The 20,686-nt window shown below is 38.2% G+C and overlaps 1 non-coding gene across 1 annotated transcript; it reads left to right on the top strand.

The window, feature by feature from the left end:
• Positions 1–5,929: 5,929 nt before the first annotated feature.
• Positions 5,930–6,036, top strand: LOC117279228 (small nucleolar RNA R71). Its single transcript, XR_004509634.1, has one exon. It is a non-coding gene; the product is annotated as a small nucleolar RNA R71 (small nucleolar RNA).
• The last annotated feature ends 14,650 nt before the right edge of the window (positions 6,037–20,686 follow it).

Raw genomic sequence — 20,686 nt, 5'->3', positions numbered from 1 at the left:
ACGGTGAAAAAGATTAATGATAATATACACAAAGGAACAAAGTGATTGTTCAAACCATAGGAGCCACATACACTGGAGAGAAAAAGATTGGCTCAAGAAGGATCTCAACACTAGGCTACTTTACATTGGATTTGATACTACATAGGTAAACTTTATGACTGTGCATGCATAAGCACAAGTGAGCAAATTTTATCCATTTGAATCAAAACGTTCTGTAAGAAATTCATCAGGTATAGTCCCTTGTTGAGAATTTAGGGAAGCAAGTGGGAAGTATTAATCCTAGAGTTATAACTCAATTTCAAGGACATAATTATAGAGCTCAATTCCACAAGAGGTTGTAAATAACAAAATTTGTGATAGAGTGGCTTCACAAATAATGCGTCTCGTTCAGAAAGTAAGTACATGCAATGTTTTGTGATTCAACGTTTTGGTTAAGACCACATTTATATAGGCCTCTTCAATATGGATGTACATATACAACCAAGAAAATAATGCGGTGTTCATAATGATGTACTAAGGAGTGACTTACTTGATGACTTTAGATTGACAGGGCAGTACCTTAATTGATGCCCCTCTATTCTACATCCAAAACATACATTAGTACCATAGTGACACACCCCCGAATGACATCTCATACACTTCACACAATGAAGATGGGGTCCGCTAAACTGACTTGCTCCACTTACCTGATATTTACCCTTTTTGCATACATCATAAGCATTCCCCTTAGTCTTTCTCCAAGCCTTCATGGCAGGAGTAGCAATCTCTGCAACAGCTCGTTGTATGGACCTTTGGAATTTCCCGAATCTACCACCCCTAACACGCTTCTCAGCATACTCACAGCATGACAGAAAATGTTCCCGCCCACATATCAGGCAGACCGAGATGGGTGTATCCAACCTAAGGGCATTTGTTCTCCTTGTGCCACCTCTTTCCACAACCATAACATATTTTAAGAATCATCCAACATAAAACCGAGTGGCTCTTCTTTCATACCAAATATTTCGGCTTATTGATGCCAATAATCCTCTATCATTTCTTAGGTAATCTCACTACAAAATCCGGTGGCACGGTAACATTAATAGAAACAGGGACACTTCTCCTATCAACTGGTTCTTTCATTCACTCCTCGTTGCCTCAAACTCGTGGTTTACTCATATTGAAAATGAGACATGACGAGGAAATTAGTTTCCTATCTTGAGCTCTATCGCACGATCTGGAGTATCAAAGAAGTGGGAAATTCCTAAATGTCCAAGTAGCCTCCTCATTATAGATGTGGTCGATAACACACCGATAAGAAGGACTCTACTAGATATGGCTCTGATACATCCTAGGACACTTTAAAACCTTAGGCTCTGATACCAAGTTTGTCATGCCCCGAACTCGGGGAGCACGACCGACGCTCAACCGAGTGAACTCGGCCGAGCAAGCCTATTAGATTTTGTTCTACCCAAACTCATCCATGAATAAAGAGGAGATGCACTCCATTAATCAAACACTGAAAAGATTTCATTAACAACTCCCATTTCATTTCCATTAGCAGCTTCATCCATAATTTCCAAAATATTACAAGTTTATAGATATAATGAAAAACATGTTGCCAAATACCAGCATTTCTAGTTCAATTCCCAACATTCGACTACCACCCACAACCTGTCTACGGAGCCTCTAAGTACAACAAAAGAGTAGTATGGAAGTGCCGGTAATACCACCGTACTTTTAGCACGGAGTCCGATCACGACCCGTACTTTTAGCACGGAGTCCGATCACGACCCGTACTTAGAGACATCAACCACAATCACTCTCAATACCAATACCACCGTACTTTTAGCACGGAGTCCGATCACGACCCGATCGGCTAGGCCATCTCATTAGAGACATCAACCATAATCACAATTTCAATTACAATTTTTAGCACAATCACCACCATGTGTGCGGCATGGCGTCCGATCACGACCCGATCGGCCAGGCCGTCTCACCACAATGCCGTGTGGATCGACATCATCATTTTCTATCAATCAATCTCATCCCAATTAAGGGAAATAATTTTATCACATCAATCTTATCCCAAATAAGGGGAATAATTACAATCTATTCCTATACCGACACGTGTAGTTTCGGGGTTAGGTAATTTCAACCTACCCTTCCTCGGTGACTATCGATACTTCCAAAAATATTTTTGATTTGCTTACAAAGGAAACAACAAAACAAATGCATTTACCTCATAACCTTTCATACCGTATATAGCCTCATAGCCTCATTGGAACTTTAAACATCATTATTCCATTGGCTCTCTTGGCCATACATATGATTCTTCATTCTTGGCACAATGGCCGTATTTCATATTCCACACTTTCATTTCTTCCCTTTCATGGATCATCATCATAAATATAAACAAATAGAATATTTCGGAAATCACAACTTTAGGTTTATTAGTAATGAAGGCTTTAAACACAATGAATTTCTTTCCAAGAAAATGGAGTAAAATGATTGCCAATCGAAGCACAAGTTAAAAACATAATCAAGTAACACATCATTTATTATTGAAATACTTTCCCCCAAAAAGGGCAATACACCATTTCAACTCTTGAATATATAAGAGTTCAAAACACATTGGAAATACTTACAAAGCATAGCATTAGATAAAATAGCCACATTTGGGCATGACTTGAGTACATAAGCTTTTATGCAAATCTATTTTCGAAGTCAATTCGGAATAGTTAAATCTAAGCTCATTTCATAACCTTTCTCACATCATTTCATTTCATTGGCACCATTGGCAACAAGTATAACTTTCATTCTTGGCACGGTGGCCACAATTTATATCACCAACTCACTTCTTTCACTTTCAAGCATCTTTATACATTATCAACAACAAGGCATTTCCAATCAAGACTTTAGGTACACATATGAGCAATTAAGGGTCTTAAAAATATGGAGTTTTTCTCACACAATTTGGCATACTAGTTTTCATTTGAAACACGACTCAAAGCCATAACATTTTAATACTCATATCATTCTTGAACATATTCCCGAAGGATAACATAATGTGATGGGAACATTCGAAACACATTTTGAATACATAATTCTCGATACTTTGCTTACTCGGGATAATCAAATATATTAGGAATAACTCGGGACATGGGAATTAGGAACTTGAGCCAACAATACTTGAAACTTACGGGAAGATCATGGAATTCATTTCTAAAAGAGTAGTTTAGCTAACATACCTCAAATTCGTCCCTTAATGATACTACAATGATCCACTATACTAAGAAACTTCAATCTACAATAACAACATCCAATGCAACCAATATTAGTAACAAATTCCATAGTTTAGGCCCTTTAGGCATTTTATCAAACACCTAGTAGGCATGAATCTTTACATCTCTTACCCATAGAATTAGTTCATCCAACTACTACCATTTACCAATAATATCCCACCATCATTCGTAAACAATTCATAACTTCCAACATTACATACATGACCATCCATCCACACCCAACCAACAAAATTCCATCAAGTAATCACCTTTCAATCTCTACAATGGTTATGTATTTAAATTGGGAACTTATGGTTTTCAATCACCATACCATATCAATACTTAATTCATACTCATATTTCACTCTAGTCAAAGCAGTTAAGCAAAGTTAAAATCCTACAGTTTAAGGTACTTATACAAGAGTCAAAAACAGAGCCTAAGCGTCACAACTAAAGAACTCACTATTCTCAAGGCATAATAAAGTTAAGATCCATTGTCTTCAATTCAAATCATAGCACAAGATTTTCTAATACTCTATAAAACAAAAACTAACTACACCCGGTTCAAATAAAACCCTTGGAAAAGAACCGCGGCACAAAGAAAACCAAGGGGGAATTAATACACTACCTAACAAAAGAAAATCTTTTTGTCTTTTTTTCTTTCGACTTTAATCCCTCAAGAAACCTGTCGAATGATATCCATCGTCGGAAAAAATTAAAAAAAATTCAATTTTTATGGTTTTTTCAAAAACAAAATGTAAATCACTAAAGCTAACAAAACTAACACATATACATACAACATACAACATATCTCCCACCCCTACATTTTAAGTTGTGCCATGTCCCCATGACACACAATTAAAAAGCATAAGGTAAAGGAAACTTTCCTGAATCTCTAGTTTGGGTCTGAATCGAAGTCGGGATCCATTCCTCGCCTTCGAACTAATGCTCACATCCATGCCGACATCTTCTTCTCAACCCTTTTGGGGCGCACCTCACACTTATCTTTCTCGCTCAATGCAGCCTTCTCTTTCGAGCCCTTCACTTTCCTCTCAACACTTGCAGCTGGCTTCTCCTTTTTCACCCCCGTTTCTACATTCATCTCGAAAGTTACAGTCTCCTCACCCACTCTAAGCATGAGCTTTCTCTTGTGTATATTAATATTGCTCTACCCATTTCTAAGAATGTTCTTCCTATAATGAGGGGGACCTCCTTGTTCTCCTCCATATTCATCACTATAAAGTCTATAGGAAATACGACCTAATCTACCCAGACTAAGACATCTTCCACTATCCCCTCAGGTATCAAAGTCATTTGGTCTGCCAGCTGCAAAGATATTGGCACTGACCTCATCTCTCCAATCTCCTTCTCCAGTTTCTTGTAAATAGATAGAGGCATTAAGTCAATTGAGGCACCAGAATCACATAAAGATTTATCAAAATTAATAGAGCCTAAAGAGAAAAGAATAGTAAAACTCCCTGGATCTCCACACTTTTGAGGGAGTTTGTTTTGTAAGATTGCACTACAATGTTCTGTGAGCTTGACCACTAAGGTTTCTTCTATCTTCCTCTTCTTTGTCAGGATCTCCTTCAGGAATTTGGCATAAGTTGGCATTTGGAAAAGAACTTCTGTGAATGGCAATTAACCTGTTTCAGCATATCCATAAATCTCTCAAATTGCTTGTCTAGATTTTCTCTATATAGCTTTTGAGGAAAAGGTAGAGCAGGAATATGCTCGCTCTCATTAGATTCATTCCTTCTCGAAGTTTCCTCCTTCTTTTTGTCAGCTCCCTTCTTGCCTTTCTTATTCTTATCGATATCATTCTTCAGTTGCTCCCCATTTTCCTTTTCAAGCAACACCTCTTTCTGGATTGGAGTGGTATCTTTCAATACTTGCCTGCTTCTCAAGGTCACAGCATTCACTATTTCTTTGGGATTTTTCTCAGTATCAGCTGGCAGAGTGTCTGGAATCATCTCAGAAAAAAGTGTCTAGCTACACAACTTGTCTTTCCAAGTTTCGAAAACCAATACCTATTTCTTTGATAGCTGCTCCATGTTCCCGTATAACTGCGCTATGAGTTTCAAGCCTCTCATCAATTTTCAGAATGAAGGTCTTTATGAATCTTCTATGCCAGAATGATTAGACTGTGGAGGCTGAAGTTGCTGCCTCTGCTGATTTTGGAAGACTGGAGCTCCTTGTCCCTGAGGTCTAGAGTTATTTTGTTGCCATGCATTTGCAGTACCTCCACATGAACTCCATGAAAAGTTGGGGTGCCTCTGACCCATTGCATTATAATTTCCCATAGCATTCACTTCCTTAGTTGAGGCTTGACACTCATGAGTAGGGTGTCCGCTTCCACACATACCACAAGCTGCGTGAGGCTCACTCTGTATCGAGGCTAAGGTCAGGTTCCTTATCTCTTTGGCCATAGCATCTAGCTGTACCTACACAGATGTGTTAGCATCAACCTGGAGAACACCAGTTGATCTTCTTCTTTTAGCACTCTCAGAGGGCCATTGATTTGCATCTTCAGATAACTCATCGAGAATTGTGACTATCTCTTCTGGAGTCTTCTTCATCAACAGACCTCTAGCTGCATTGCTCAATACTCTACGTGAGGCCGGTGTCAATCCATCCCAAAAGTCTTGGAGTTGAATCCAGAGTTCAATTCCGCTATGTTGACATTTCCTGACTATTTCCTTAAACCTCTCCCAAGCTTCAAACACGGTCTCAGTATCTTTCTGGCAGAAGTTATGGATTTCTCTTCTAAACTTGCCCGTCTTAGCAGATGAGAAATATTTATCAACAAATTGTTTGGTCATCTCATCCCATGTTCGAATTGATCCATTAGGTAAGCTTCGAAGCCACTGCTTCGCATCATCTTTGAGTATGAAGGGGAATGCCCTTAAGTAAAATGCATCTTATGACACGCCATTGTATTGAAAGGTGTTCATAATCTCCTTGAAGTCCATTAGATGTGTATTTGGATCTTCGTTTGGCTTCCCTCGGAAGACACAAAAATTCTGAAGGGTTTGAAGCAACCCTTGCTTTAACTCGAAATTGTTAGTTTCAATTGGAGGTGGTCTAATACTGGATAATCCTTGAATGTAGACGGGCCTAGCATAATTGCCAAGTGGTCTCCCAGGCCTGGGAGCAATATTCCTAAATTGGTCTGCACCCAAAGTGTTGATTCTGAGCAATTCTACGACCCCTTTCCTCTTCGTAAATAAGTTGTGCATCTCTAAAAGTTGCTTCCTTAGCATCCCTTGCAGCTTGTTCTCTTCGTTGGGCTGCCTCTCTCGTAGCCAAATCCACATTATCTTCACCATTTCCAACTGTCGCAGTTCTTTCCTTCTTCAGTTGTCGCAGTTGTTTTTCAATTTTTGGCTTGTATGGTAGCACTTCTTTCGCAGAAGCTCGAGTCATGCACCAATCTAACCTGTAACCTGCGCACAGTCAAAGAACACCAAACTTAAAAAGAAAAAATAAAAGAAAAATTCTTGAATTAGCACTACAAACTATTTCAAGCACTATTGATTACCAATCCCCGTCAACGACACCAAAATTTCACGAGCGCAAAACACACACTTAAATATGCTCGTTAGTCGAATATAGTATAATATAATATCGTATCCACAAGGATTGGAGTTTAAACAATATTATCGTAGTTTGTAGCTAGATTGCTATCCAAGATGATCAACAATTGAGATTTATATGATTAATAACTAAAATTAACTAACAATCTAAAGCTATTGACTAATGACTATCGCAACAAAGGTAAGCAAGGAAGTTATCAGTAGGAGAAAATAAGGGTTGATTGGATAGGTGCAAGCTAATTGTTTGGGATCTAACTCTAGATAATTCACTTCTGATGTTTAAGTGAGTCTCTCGAATTCACTCAATTATTAGTTCAAACATTTAGTAGAAACTCCTCTCTCGATTAAGTCTCAACCTCATGAGATAAACCAATTTAAGCACGTGAAGATATGCAAGAATACGTAGTGGAATGGTCTTTAGGAAAACCTCTTTCAAATATTCTACTAATTAATCAATAATTCAACTAGCCTCTTTCGATTACTAAGAAGAATTAATGAACTAAACCAATAATGTAATGCAAAGATATCACAAGTTATGTCTCTCTCGACTACATGAACAAGTGAATAGTTATGCAACAATTCAATCATCCAAAAATGCTTCAATACATAAAACTAGAGTTATAATCCACAAACAAATATCAATACACCAAATCCATCAAACCCTAAAGAGAACTACTCCATATATATGGATCAATTCATCACAAATATGTTTAACGTAAAGGAAAACATAAATTGATCCAAACTCGGGTCTTGAGTGAGGATCGAATGATGAAATCTGTGTGCCTTTTCTTCTCCAACCCCTCCTTAGCCTCCTTAGGTCTCCAATATGGCAAAAGTCCAGAAAATAATATTTTTCCATGTATTTATACCAAGTAGGGTCGGGCCCAAACGAAATCACATTTTCTTACGCGAAACAGGACAATTACTCTGTAAAATTTGCACAGGCGCACCGCATGGGGAGACGCGCCATGCGGGGCATTAGTAAGGAAATCCAGAGAGTTGAAATCTGTCAGGCATTAGAGAAATGCACAAGTGCGGTGCGCGGCGCATCGCGGCTGTGGGCTTTTCTCAGAGTACGGAATTTTCCTAGCTTTTTGATATCCAGATGTGCTTTTCGACCCCCGAACGCGATCCCGGCTTACTCTCTTGGGCTTTTACTCAGACTTCAAAGCTTCAAATAGCTCAAATTTATTTCATAACATCTACATCACTCGAAATTACTCCTACAAGGCATAAACATGCAATAAGTACAAAACACTGGCGATTAAAGCTCCAACATAATAAAAGTGCAGTAAATTAGAGTGCAATAAGTGGCTAAAACACGAGATTATAGCCTACCATCAGTAACAATAGGTCCATGCCCAAAATCACATCAACGTCCACCATATTGAGTAGCAGAAGGTCAACCCTGGTCTCATAACCCCTAATAGTGACCAAACACGACTGATAGACACAGTCTACCACAATAGAATCCATAATAACCGTGGGCACATAAATAGGAGTAGCCAAAGAATCACGAGACACATACAAATATGAATCAAAATAGAATGACACATATGAATAAGTGGAACCTAGATCAAATAAAACTGATACATCTCTATGACAGACTGGAATAATACCTATGATGACAGCATCTAATGCAACTACCTCAGTCCTACCAGGAAAAGCATAACAACGGGCGTGGCCTCCCCCTCTAGGACGACCTCTACCTGCCTGTCCTCCACCCCTGGCTGGCTATGCAGGTGGAGGAGCAACCATAACATGTGGACCCTGTGGAGGTGCACCCCTCCTATGTCTTAGACAATCCCTCACCATATGCCTAGTATCGCCACACTCGAAACAAGCTCTCTACCGGCATGGCTGTTGGAACTGAGTCTGACCTGGTCGGCAAGAATGACCGTTATTGGCACCCTGTGCAGGACGTACACTGAAAAGTGGTTGTGCAAAATAGGCGCTCTACGGCCTCTGAATAGATGGAGCACTGCGAGTAGCCTGAAGCGCCAAATGAAAAAGTCGTTTGACATAACCTCTACCATGATGAGATGAGACTATAGAGCGGGAACCACTAAATTCTCCAGAATCTTGAGCCTCTTGGCCTCCATATCCTCCCTCTCCTGGACACGCATATGCTCCAACCTTTGAGTGATCTCCACAACCTGCTGAGATGGAGTATCAGTATCCAAGTCTCGTGCCATAATGAATCTAAGACCATAACTGAGCCCCTCGATAAATGTACGGACTCGTTCTTTGACTCTAGAAAGCAAAGCAAGTGCATGGCGGGATAAATCATTAAACCTCATGGCATAATCTGACACTGTCATAGTCCCCTGACACAACTGCTCAAACTTTATGTGCCACACATCCTAGAGGGTTTGTGGGACGAACTCCCTTAAAAATATATCAGAAAACTAAGCCCAAGTAAGTGACATTACATCAACTATATGGTCAGCTAAAATGTAGTAAAGCCGACTCCACTCACCTCTACAATGCCCAAGGTATGGAGAATATAATGGCACTAGTCTAGAAAACCTTGTGCTTCCTCAGAAACTACGACACTAAAAGTAGGAGGATCATACTTGTCGAACCTCTCGAGCTTCTTCTTCTCCTCCTCAGATGCCACAAGCTTGACCTTAAGCTTAACCGCGATAACAGGTTGTACTGGCATAACACCTGAAACCTGATCAATATGGGCCCAATGCTCTAGAGTATGGGCGGCGGGGAGTCTAAGCTCTTCCCCCAGCCTGAGAAGTAGCTGGTGCAACTGGGATCAATCCTGCCTAAGGTAAAGTATCGAACATGCTCAAAACATGTGCCAACATCTCCTAGAGTCCAGGGGTAGCAACAGGCGCCTCAGGTGCCTACCCCTCCAACTGGAGCTACTGGTGGCTTCTCCGTCAATGATCTAGCAGGTACTCTAGCTGTGGCACGTGCCCCTCCTAGACCTCTACCTTGACTCCAGCCTCTCGCGGCTCTAGTAGGGGGCACGGGTGTATGCTCAGCTGATCTGATAGTGTGTGTCCTCACCATCTGTGAGAAAATAGAAAAACGAAAACTCAGATTCCGAAATCAACAAATTCGCGCAATAAAGAGTGAAAGAAGTGGAATTTCCTAATAGTTCAATAGTCTCTCGAAGATAAGTACAAACGTCTCTGTACCGATTAGCAAGACTCTACAAAACTTTCTTATGACTCATAACACCTATGAACCTAGAGCTCTAATACCAACTTGTCACGACCCCAAAATCTCAACTTTAGAATCGTGATGGCACCTAGTCTCTAAGACTAGGTAAGCCTAGTACCTATGGAGAATTTAACAGAAATAAACAACTTAGCTATTAATTTAAACTGATAAATGACAAAAATAAAAGTTAAAACTGATCAATAGTCATACACCCCCAAAACCGGTAGTACGGATCCATAAGCTCTAGTGAAATCCACTAAAAATCTCTAAATACAGTATTATTTTGGAATAAAGATAAATAGTAGTAAAGGTAATATCAGAAGGTGACTCTGAGGCCTGCGAGCAAAATGGCAGTTATACCTTAAAGCCTCCTTAGCAACTCAAAAGCAAGTAGCTAACGTCCGGCACGCTCCGAGGTACCTGGATCTGCACAAAAACATGCAAAACCATAGTACGAGTATACCATAACGGTACCTAGTAAGTATCAAGACTAACCTCGATGAAGTAGTAATGAGGTAAAAGTCAAGACACTTACTAGACAAGAAATCCTGTGCAGCAAATTAATATAAAGCTAACGACGGAAAGTAAAAGCAATAAATGGTAACAAGAGTAAACATGTGATAAACAACAAAATAATCAAAACATAGTGAAAATCCAAGTGAAATAGATAACAGTTCAAATTAACAAGTCATTCCAACACAAAATTTACAACAAGAATCACCCCGAGGTACCATACCTCATAATCATAATTCACATGTCACAAAACACAAATCTTCCTTATGACGTCGCGTGAGCCTTATATTTATTTTAAAAATATTTTTTCCAAAATAGCTTCACGCGCTTTTGCCCACTTAACTCGCCGCTTGTGCTTCAAAATGAAGTAATACCCTTACTGGAAACACGCACACAAATCCCCTATATTATGTTGCATGCGCATCAATAACACCACTCTTATGCCACCACATGCGCATCTCATCACAGCACAATAATCAACTCGCACCACACGTGCTCATATACTACAAAATTTCCAAAACAACAAAACAAATATCTCAACAATACATAGCCCACGTCTCAACAAAAAAATGTATAATAATTTCAATAACAACACAATAAAACGTGAAATAACTCAACAATGAAAGATATTCCATATAACAACAAATTCAACTAAAAGCATATTAATAGCCAAAGCGTCTAAACCAGTAAACTTCAACATATAAGCCCGTGTACACACTCTTCACCTCATGTACACGTCTTTCACAAAATTAAAATAGTAAAATTAAACCAAGTCTTATGGGAAAACTTCCCCACGCAATGTTAGGCAAGATACATCCCTCAAAGAAGCTAATCAATACTCAAAGAAGCCTTTCCCGCGTGAAACAACCTCCGGATAGTTTAAATTTAGCAAAAATAACTTAATATCATAAATAAAATCTATAAGAAATAATTCAGGATAATAAAGATTCAATCTTTAACAAAAATCAAAAAGTCAACCTAAAACATCAACCCCGAGCTCGCATCCCGTAACTTGACAAAACTCAAATATTTCGAGCACCCATTCCGATATGAGCCCAACCATACAAAATTATCTAATTCTAACCTCAAATCGTCCTTCAAATCATCAATTTATGTTCTATAAAAGATTTTACTAAAATCCCCAATTTCTCCAATTCAAATCATAAATCAAACACTAAAATCGAGGTTGGAATCATGAAATATAAACAAATTCGAGTCAAAAATACTTACCCCAATTGAAATCGTGAGAAATCCCTCCAAAATCTCCCAAAACGAAGCTCTCTAACTCAAAATACGATAAAAATAACTAAAACCCTCGAAATAGAGTATTAAATCTTTTGTCCAGGTATACTCATCACGATTATGGAAAATACTTCGCGATCGCGAAGACCAAGCTCACCTATCTACGAAATCGTTCTAAGCGAACATGACACACCGACCACAAATGCGGGGACCAACTCTACAGTCCCTAGGCAAACGCGATGCCTCACTCGCGAATGCGTAGGACATCAGAAGCAGCAGTCCAAACATGGTAAAATGGCTTGTAGCCTATCTGAAACATACCTGAGGCCCCTGGTACCCTGTCTAATCACACCAACCAATCCCAAAATATAACACGAACTTACTCGAGGCCTCAAATCACATCAAATAATATCAAAACTATAAAACACACATCAATTTAATCCTAATGAACTACTGAACTTTTAAACTTGTAAAACGCATGTCGAACCATGCCAAATCAGCTCGGAATGACATCAAATTTTTTATGCAAGTCCCAAATGACACAACGGACTTATACCAACTCCTGGAACCACAATCTGAACCTAATATCAACAAAGTCAACTCTTGGTCAAACTTATCAACCTTCTAAACTTTCAATCTTCCAACTTTCGCCAAAAAGCATCAAATAAACCTACGGACCTCCAAATCTACATCGGGACATATGCCTAAATCCAAAACAACCATACAAAGTTATTGAAATCATCAAAACTCCATTCCAAAAATGTCTACATCAAAGTCAAATTTCAGTCAACTCTTACAACTTAAGCCTCCAACTAAGGGACTAACTATCCCAAATTAATCCAAAACTCTACCGAAATCTCACCAATCACCCTAAAAAGTCACAATAGCCATAAATACACATATAAAAATCATCATATAGGTGAAACGGCTAAAATACTCAAAACAACCGATCGGGTCATTACACTCTTATAAAAAATGAAAAAGCATGACTTAGGTTTCTCTGGAATTTGTGAATCAAATATGGTACTTTGTTATATGCTTGTTTCAATTTTGTTGTCAAGATACTGTTCTGAGGATTCATGTGTGCTAATGTTAAGTTTTCTTGATTTTTAATACCTCTAACGTGATCTCCGTCACATGTAAATATACTCATCCATGTGTAATTGACCGGTAGAGTCCCTCTGTTCTTTCATAATTAGGTGAACACATGCCGTTGATTTGCTAATAAACCATGAATATAGGATTGAATTGATTTAGACTTTTTTGATAAACCTCCCCAATAGGACTTCTTTATTCTTAGGATTAAGTCTAAACTATGTGCATACATAATGTTTTCCTTACACTTTCATGACCTTTCCTGTAAGAATTTATGTTTGATCATGTGCCTTGTACTAGGTCTTGAACATTATAGAGAATATGTCTTGGACGCACCCTAGTAGATGTGTGTTTCCTTGACATATGTGATTTTGTGTTCCCCTTTTTTAGTGTTGCAATCAAGGCATATGCATGTAAGCTTTTCATGTAATTGGTAAAGTTGTTCTTGTCTTGCTTATGTGCTCTCAAATATCCTAAAATGCCACTTAGGAAATCTGTTTTCTTAGTTGGTATGTGAATCCCAAAGATTGAATCTTTTGAATGTACATGTGTTTCTTTCCTGAGTTCTGAATTCTGAGTTGTATGAGTAACTCGTGTACATAGTCTTCCAATTTCATCGTGTGGGGTGTTAGTTAGTAGAATTGGCCTTGTTAAGAATTTGGGCTTGGTTTTTTGGGCCTGATTTGGGTACTACGTGATTTGTCCGCCTAAGCACATTCACTTAGAGCTTGGGCATGTTGGTTTGCATAAAGATTAAAGCAGTTGAAGGCCCAGATATGTTACTGGGTTATTTGCGTTCATGTATTGGGCCTGTAACTATTTATTATTGGCCTATAATAATTTATAAAATTAATAATGGGGAAAATAGTTAAAGAAGGGGCATGTGGTAGTTTAATATTCGCATGAACGGGTAGACAGAATGACTAAAGGATTAAAAATGCCTTTCTTGCTACTTGACTACCATGCCTTGCTTCTGCGTATTACCTTCCAATAGATAGCATGTCCATAGGACTTTCAATTTTGCTTTCTCACTTAGAAATAATAAGTTTAGGATCTTAAACATTGGTAAGCAAACACTATCTATGTGACTTACAATATCGTTTAGAAAGCATGCCATTAGGATCTATTCTATGTTAATTCGTTTGACTATCTGCTAATACACTTAGAAATCATGTATTAGGATTTCACACTTAGCATCATGCCTATAAGATTTTTATTAATTAATTCAATTGCTCACACCACAAACTATGCTCCTAACGCCTTACACCTAGAAGCCATGACTATAGGATCTGTAAGCAATAACTCATATCACTCAATTGTTCTATCACGTAAAAATAGTCTAAAGCTGGAATCACCTAGAGATCGTGCCTATAGGACTCAACGAAGGAATATGCTTTTGTTAGATTATCCATGTATATGTCAATCTATAGACTTAATTAGTTCATACTGGCAGCCTACACTTTCCACCTACTGATCATGTTTTAGGTCCGAATTAATCTATTCGATAATACGAACTAGTTCATGATTGTTCGGCTTAATCTCACAGTTAGAAAGCATGCTTATAGGATGATCCACCTTTTAGCCTGCCACTTCTTCCAACCTATTAATTGATAATTGCTTTACATTCATGTGAGTCTACTTATGGAGGTAAATGTAAGCCTTGTTGTGATGATTGTACCTTTGTGAAGTCCTATTTGTTTAAATTATTTGGTGCCTAGTCTTTTAATTTTGAGCAGCCTAGGATGAGTCTAGAACCACCCATATAGTTGTCAAACACCTCCTGGACAATATGCATGGGACGGGTAGGCGCATATAGAACACGACTTAGAATTGAATTAGTGCGTGTTAGGTAAAACAACTTAAAGATAGTAATCGGGTAGCTGGAGATGATAATCTGTGCTCGCTAGATAATATGAGCAACCATTGAACTTAAAGGTTGTAAAGTATTATTTATATTGTACGGGGTGATCCTTTAGGCTAAAATATTTAGGATCCTCCACTATGTCTAATTATTCCTTTACATTTAGTGACTAGTATCGCTAAGAGATTTAGATTTGTGTAAGTAGGTTGAACCTCTTTGTAGACAAAATGTTGTATTAATTAATATTGTTAATGAATAAGGTATGTTCTTTTAAAACTATTCTCTTTACATTATTTCTGTAATACTTCTTACAATTAGTTAATTATTATTAGTTGGATAATATTCGATCACACCGCACCCACCTAGAATAATTAATCACTTGCTTTGATCATTTATTCCCTTAGTTTAATAATGGATTAATCTGCATGCTCACTAGGATAATTAATTGATAATTCAGCATTCCCACATAGCTTAAATTCGACCGGGAACCATAGTTTTGGACCTCGAAAAATACCTAACACCTTGTTTCGAGGTAATTCGATACCTTACTCGATCTTTGGTGACATGGAGTAGTCAAAACGGAGCTATCTACAAATAGGCGCCCTAACGCACCTTAAAAATTATTAGGTGATGACTCTTCTCTTTTGATACCCATTTAAAAGAGTTGTCACATGTCGAAACCCACTTTTGTGAGAAAATAGGGCGCGACAACTATGAATGGTGTGATTGATATGATGATGTACAAGGGTGGCATTCTTTATTTTGATGATGTGTTGTAACGACTAGACCGATTATTTTGTGTATTTGTGACCCGTTTCCCCTTTTGATGTTTCACACATGTGCATTTGTAGTTTTATGACTTGCGGGGTTGGTTGGATTTTTTTTTGGGAAGATTTTGGGTTGATTTGGACCCTTTGGTTTTTGTCTTAGAAGCCTAAGTTAGAAATATTGATAAATGTTTGACTTTTATGAAAATGATCCCTAAATGGTGTTTTGATGGATACGACATGTTCGTATCATAATTTTGGACTTCAACGTATATCCAGAATTGAATTTGGAGGTCCGTAGGTTGATTTGTGTTGTTTTGCCGAAAATTGGCAATTTGAGGGTTAGAAGTTTAATCGTAGGTTGACTTTTGGCTATCAAGTTCAGAAATTGGTTTTGGCAGTTGGAGTAGGTTTGTTATGCTATTTCGAACATGCCTGCAAAATTCGGTGTAATTTAGAGTAGATTTGATAAGATTCGGACGCTTGGTTACAATTCCAGAAGTTCTTGAACCTTTCTTTGAAATTCATGCATTTTGATATCTGATTCATACTTATAGATGTTATTTTTTTGTTTTTATCGTGAGAGCGAGTTCGTACAATATTTTTAGACTTGTGTGGATATTTGGTTTGGAGCCCTGAGGGCTCGGATGAGTTTCAGATGCATTTTAGAATGATTTTGAACTGAAATAGAATTGTTGGTGTGCTAGTGCACTGATGTCGCAATTACAAGCACCAGCCTTGCAATTTCAATGTGGGCAGGGGTGGTCAGATGTCGCAAATGCGACTTTCCCCCTTCGCATTTGACAAGTCAATAAGCTTGGGTTGGGGTCACATTTGCGACCACTTGGTCTCTTTTGCGTGATATGTCAGTTTCGCAATTGCAAAGCCTTTATCGCAATTGCGACTTCTGAAGAGGTTTGTTAGGGTTCACAATTGCGATACCTATTCCTCAATTGCGATTGTTCGCAAATGCGAACCCAGTGCTGCGAATGCGACATCTGTAGCTGAACAAAAGGGATAGGAGTTAGGATTTGTTCATCATATTCTCTCATTTTAGAACCCTAGACTCGGTAGGAGTCATCTACAAACATTCGATAAGTGATTATAATAAATTTTCAACTATATTTTATGATTATATCTTAGATTTAACATCAAATTATGTGAGAATCAAAGAGGAAAATTGGGAATTTTTGTCAATTTTTTGAAAAATAAAGATTTGAGTTTTGAGAGTCGATTTGGACTCGAATTTGAAAACTAATCACATATATGGACTCGTGGGGTTATGGGTAGTCGGAATATACCCTTGGACCCGGGTTTCGACCGGGCAATCCTAGAGTTGACTTTTGTTGACTTTTTGAGAAAAGTGTAAAGACCATAGCTTTATCTATTGTAATTGGTTTCTCTTGCATTATTTGATGATATTAAGTTATTTTTGGTTAGATTTGAGCTGTGTGGAGGCGAATTTTAGGGGGGAAGCTATTTTCAAGGGTTGATTTAGCGTAATGGAGGTAAGTATCTTGTCCAACTTTGTGTGGGGGAACTACCCCTTAGGATTTTGGTTGATTGTGCTATTTGTGTTATGTGGAAGATGTGTACGTGAGGTGACGAGTTAGTACATGGGCAATATATGGTATTTGACCGGTTTAGTTTATTTAGACTCTTTCCATACCTTTAATTGAATTGTCACAACATGTATTATCTTCCATTGTTAATCTACTCTTACATGCTTTATTTGACATTGTTAGCACTTATCCTATCTCTTACTTGTCATATTTGCTCTCATATGCTTTAGTTGAAGTTGTTACCTCCCTTATAGTCTTGTTACCTCTTTATTGTTGCATCACTCTTACTTGAAGTTGTTATTTTATGGGAATTGTCTTCCTGCTGGATTACTGGCATTGAAGTTATGAAAGCTATTATCACATTGAGAGTGAAGTTGTTATTTTGTGGGAATTGTCTTCCTGCTGGATTACTGGCATTGAAGTTATGAAAGCTATTATCACATTGAGAGTGAAGTTGTTGATTCTTTGGATATCTTTCCTTGTTGAGCATTTCTCATTCATTTTATCATTATCGAGATTCTTGTGCACATTGTTATGGAGCGTATCACGCCCCAAACTCGGGGAGCACGACCGGCGCTCAACCAAGTGAACCCGGTCAAGCCAGCCTGTTGAATACTTTCTACTCAACTCACCCATGATTTAAAGAGTATACATAAATTTGTTAAATAACCAACAAGGAGATCATGTAGATAATACCAAATTCATTACCATTAATTACTTCATTTAATAAGTCTCAAAACACACACACACACCTCTATGGTTCAAAGTGGAACAAGTGATTGAATCACAACACAACTTGTTTAACATTCTCAACACCCATATACAACCCACACTATGTCAACGGAGCCTCTAAAGATACCAAAGAGTACAATGATAGTGTCAGTAACAATGCTTCGGCTATACCTCAAAGCATAGTAATACACACGAAACAAAGATACACAACCCTGGAATGAGATGGAGCTCACCACGTCAGCTAGGAAGAATGAGTACCGCTATCACTAGTCAATATCCTCTGCAGTAGAACCACCTGCATCCATTAAAACTGCAGCGCCCCCGAAAAAGGGGACGTTAGTACATCTCGAATAGTACTAGTATGAAAACCAAACACCAAATCAAGAACTTGGAAATACAACATGAATATGATGAATCAGGGTGACAATGGAATGGCATAGATAGAATTTTAAGCCAACACAAATTTATCAAGAGCTTTCAATATCATATATAAATTGTAAGAACAATACCAAAAATCCTACACAAAGAGGCCATGCCGCCTCACCCCAATGTATATGCAGGTGGTGGTGTAACAACAATACCAACATCCTACACAAAGCGGCCATGCCACCTCACCCCAATAAATGCGGGTGGAGGTGTAATCCCAAGTACAATCTCTACACAATTTGGCATAATAACTTTTATATGAAATATGTAATTGGAGTCATAACATGTAGATACAAAATCCATAGGTTGGTACACACCTCAATTAATAGAACAACATAATAAGAGCACTTGAAACACGAATCAAACATATATCTTTTTCACAAGCTTATTCGGAATAATCAATTTATGATAAACATCTTGGAACTTACAAGGGTGATGTGGGGTTCAATTCTTAAAGAAGATTTTAGCCAACATACCTCAATTGAGCTTTCCTTAAACTCTAAAATGTTCCGAAATTCTTAGCAACTTCAATCTATTTTAGAAATATAACTAATTTAACAAAAATTAGGAGAATGATCATGGTTCTAGCTCATTTGAGCATTTTATCAAACACTAGGTGTGCATTAAGGTTTCAAGGTCCTCCTATGGTGGATTCCATCATCCCAAACCCATTATCTACCATTCTTAGCTCAGCAATCTACTTACACCCTTTGATAACACATGCATGCAAGATGAACAACTCCCATGCCCAAAAATTATCTTACTAACTACCCAATTCTAGATAAAATTCGAGATTGAGGGTTAGGGTATAGAATCTTACCTTTAAGATGAAGACCTTGTGGGTTTTCTTTGTTAATATTCCAAGATTTGAGCAAGAATTGATGAACAATTGTTGAGGAACACTTTCCCACTCTAGGGCACTCTCTCACTCTAAAAATATCAGGTTGGAGCTCAAGATATGGTCCATTGCATCTATTTAATGAAATGGGGTCGGGTAATAAAAAAACCACAATTTGCACAGCCGGACTGCATGGGGCACCACGGGGCACTGCTCGGCAGTGAAAAATGTGCCTAGAAACAAAATTTTGAAGTGTTCTGGAAATCCCCACAGGCGCACCGCATGGGGCGGCGCGGTAGTGTCACATTCTGCCAGTGTTTGGTAATTTGGTCATAACTTCTTGTAGGAGTGTCCAAATGATGAATGGTTTGAAGAGTTAGAAATTAGACTCGAAGATATTACATTTTATAAGTTGTTCATCACGTAACTATTTATATATATGTATATATGCTCGTCCAAAGTTTTGTCTTGTGCGCACTCGTTTGGAACTTTAGTCTATCATGTAATTTTCCAAGTTGAATTAGACTTAGGCCTCTTCTTAGACCCCACATCACTTATAATATGCCTCGTACACTTATTATCATATCAAATTGATATCCATTATATTAATAGTTCTCGTCTGCACACAAAATAATATAATTAGAACACATGAACTTTCTTAATAGCGCTTAAGTACTTCAAAAATTTTCAGGGTGCTACATTCTCCCCCACTTAGGATCATTCGTCCTCGAATGAGAAGTAGAGTCGGACCCAATGCTGAACCTAACTTAACTCTTTTCTCACATACCTCAAGCCCCCAAATTTTTGACTATCTCTCAAATTTTCCAGAAATTTTGGCAGAGTTTCCCTTGTAACTGAGCCTATCCACCTGCCAGAGAACCCCAGAAACACATCCTAACAACATATACATAATCCAATGATGTAACATAACACCAAAACAACACCAATCGTGGCCTCATAAACAACATATAACTAGAAAGGAACACCTTTAACATCAACTGTACAAGTTATACAAAATTCATAGGAGACAATTTCATAGAAAGATTACATAGCTATTCAAACAAATAAGGATACTTCTTCTTCATCTCTTCCTCGGCCTCCCAAGTAGCTTCTTCAATCTATTGACTTCACCACAGCACTTTTACGGAGGCAACTTCTTTATTTCTCAATTTTAGGACTTGCCTATCAAGAATGGCAATTGGGAAATCTTCATAGGTCAGTTCTTCATTAACCTTAATAGTCTCAACTGGCACAATAAGCGACGGATCTCCGATTACCTTTTTCAATATAGACTTATGAAATACCGGGTGCACTAATGACATCTCAGGTGGTAGTTCCAGCTTGTACGCCACCTGACCAATCCTCTGAATGATTCTGTACGGTCCGACATACCTCAGGCTCAATTTGCCCTTTTTGCTAAGTCGCATTACACCCTTCATGGGGGAAACCTTCAAGAATACCCAATCATCTTTTTTGAACTCCAAATCCCTACGGCGAACATCCGAATAGGTCTTTTGACGACTCTGAATAGTTTTCAACCGCTCCTTAATGATTTTGACCTTCTCCATAGCTTGATGCACAAGGTCTGATCCTATCAATTCAGCTTCCCCAA

This window comes from Nicotiana tomentosiformis, chromosome 5 (assembly GCF_000390325.3).
Source record: "Nicotiana tomentosiformis chromosome 5, ASM39032v3, whole genome shotgun sequence".
Taxonomy (NCBI): domain Eukaryota; kingdom Viridiplantae; phylum Streptophyta; class Magnoliopsida; order Solanales; family Solanaceae; genus Nicotiana; species Nicotiana tomentosiformis.
The sequence above is the reverse complement of the archived record's forward strand: the minus strand, read 5'-3'. Positions and strand labels throughout refer to the sequence as shown.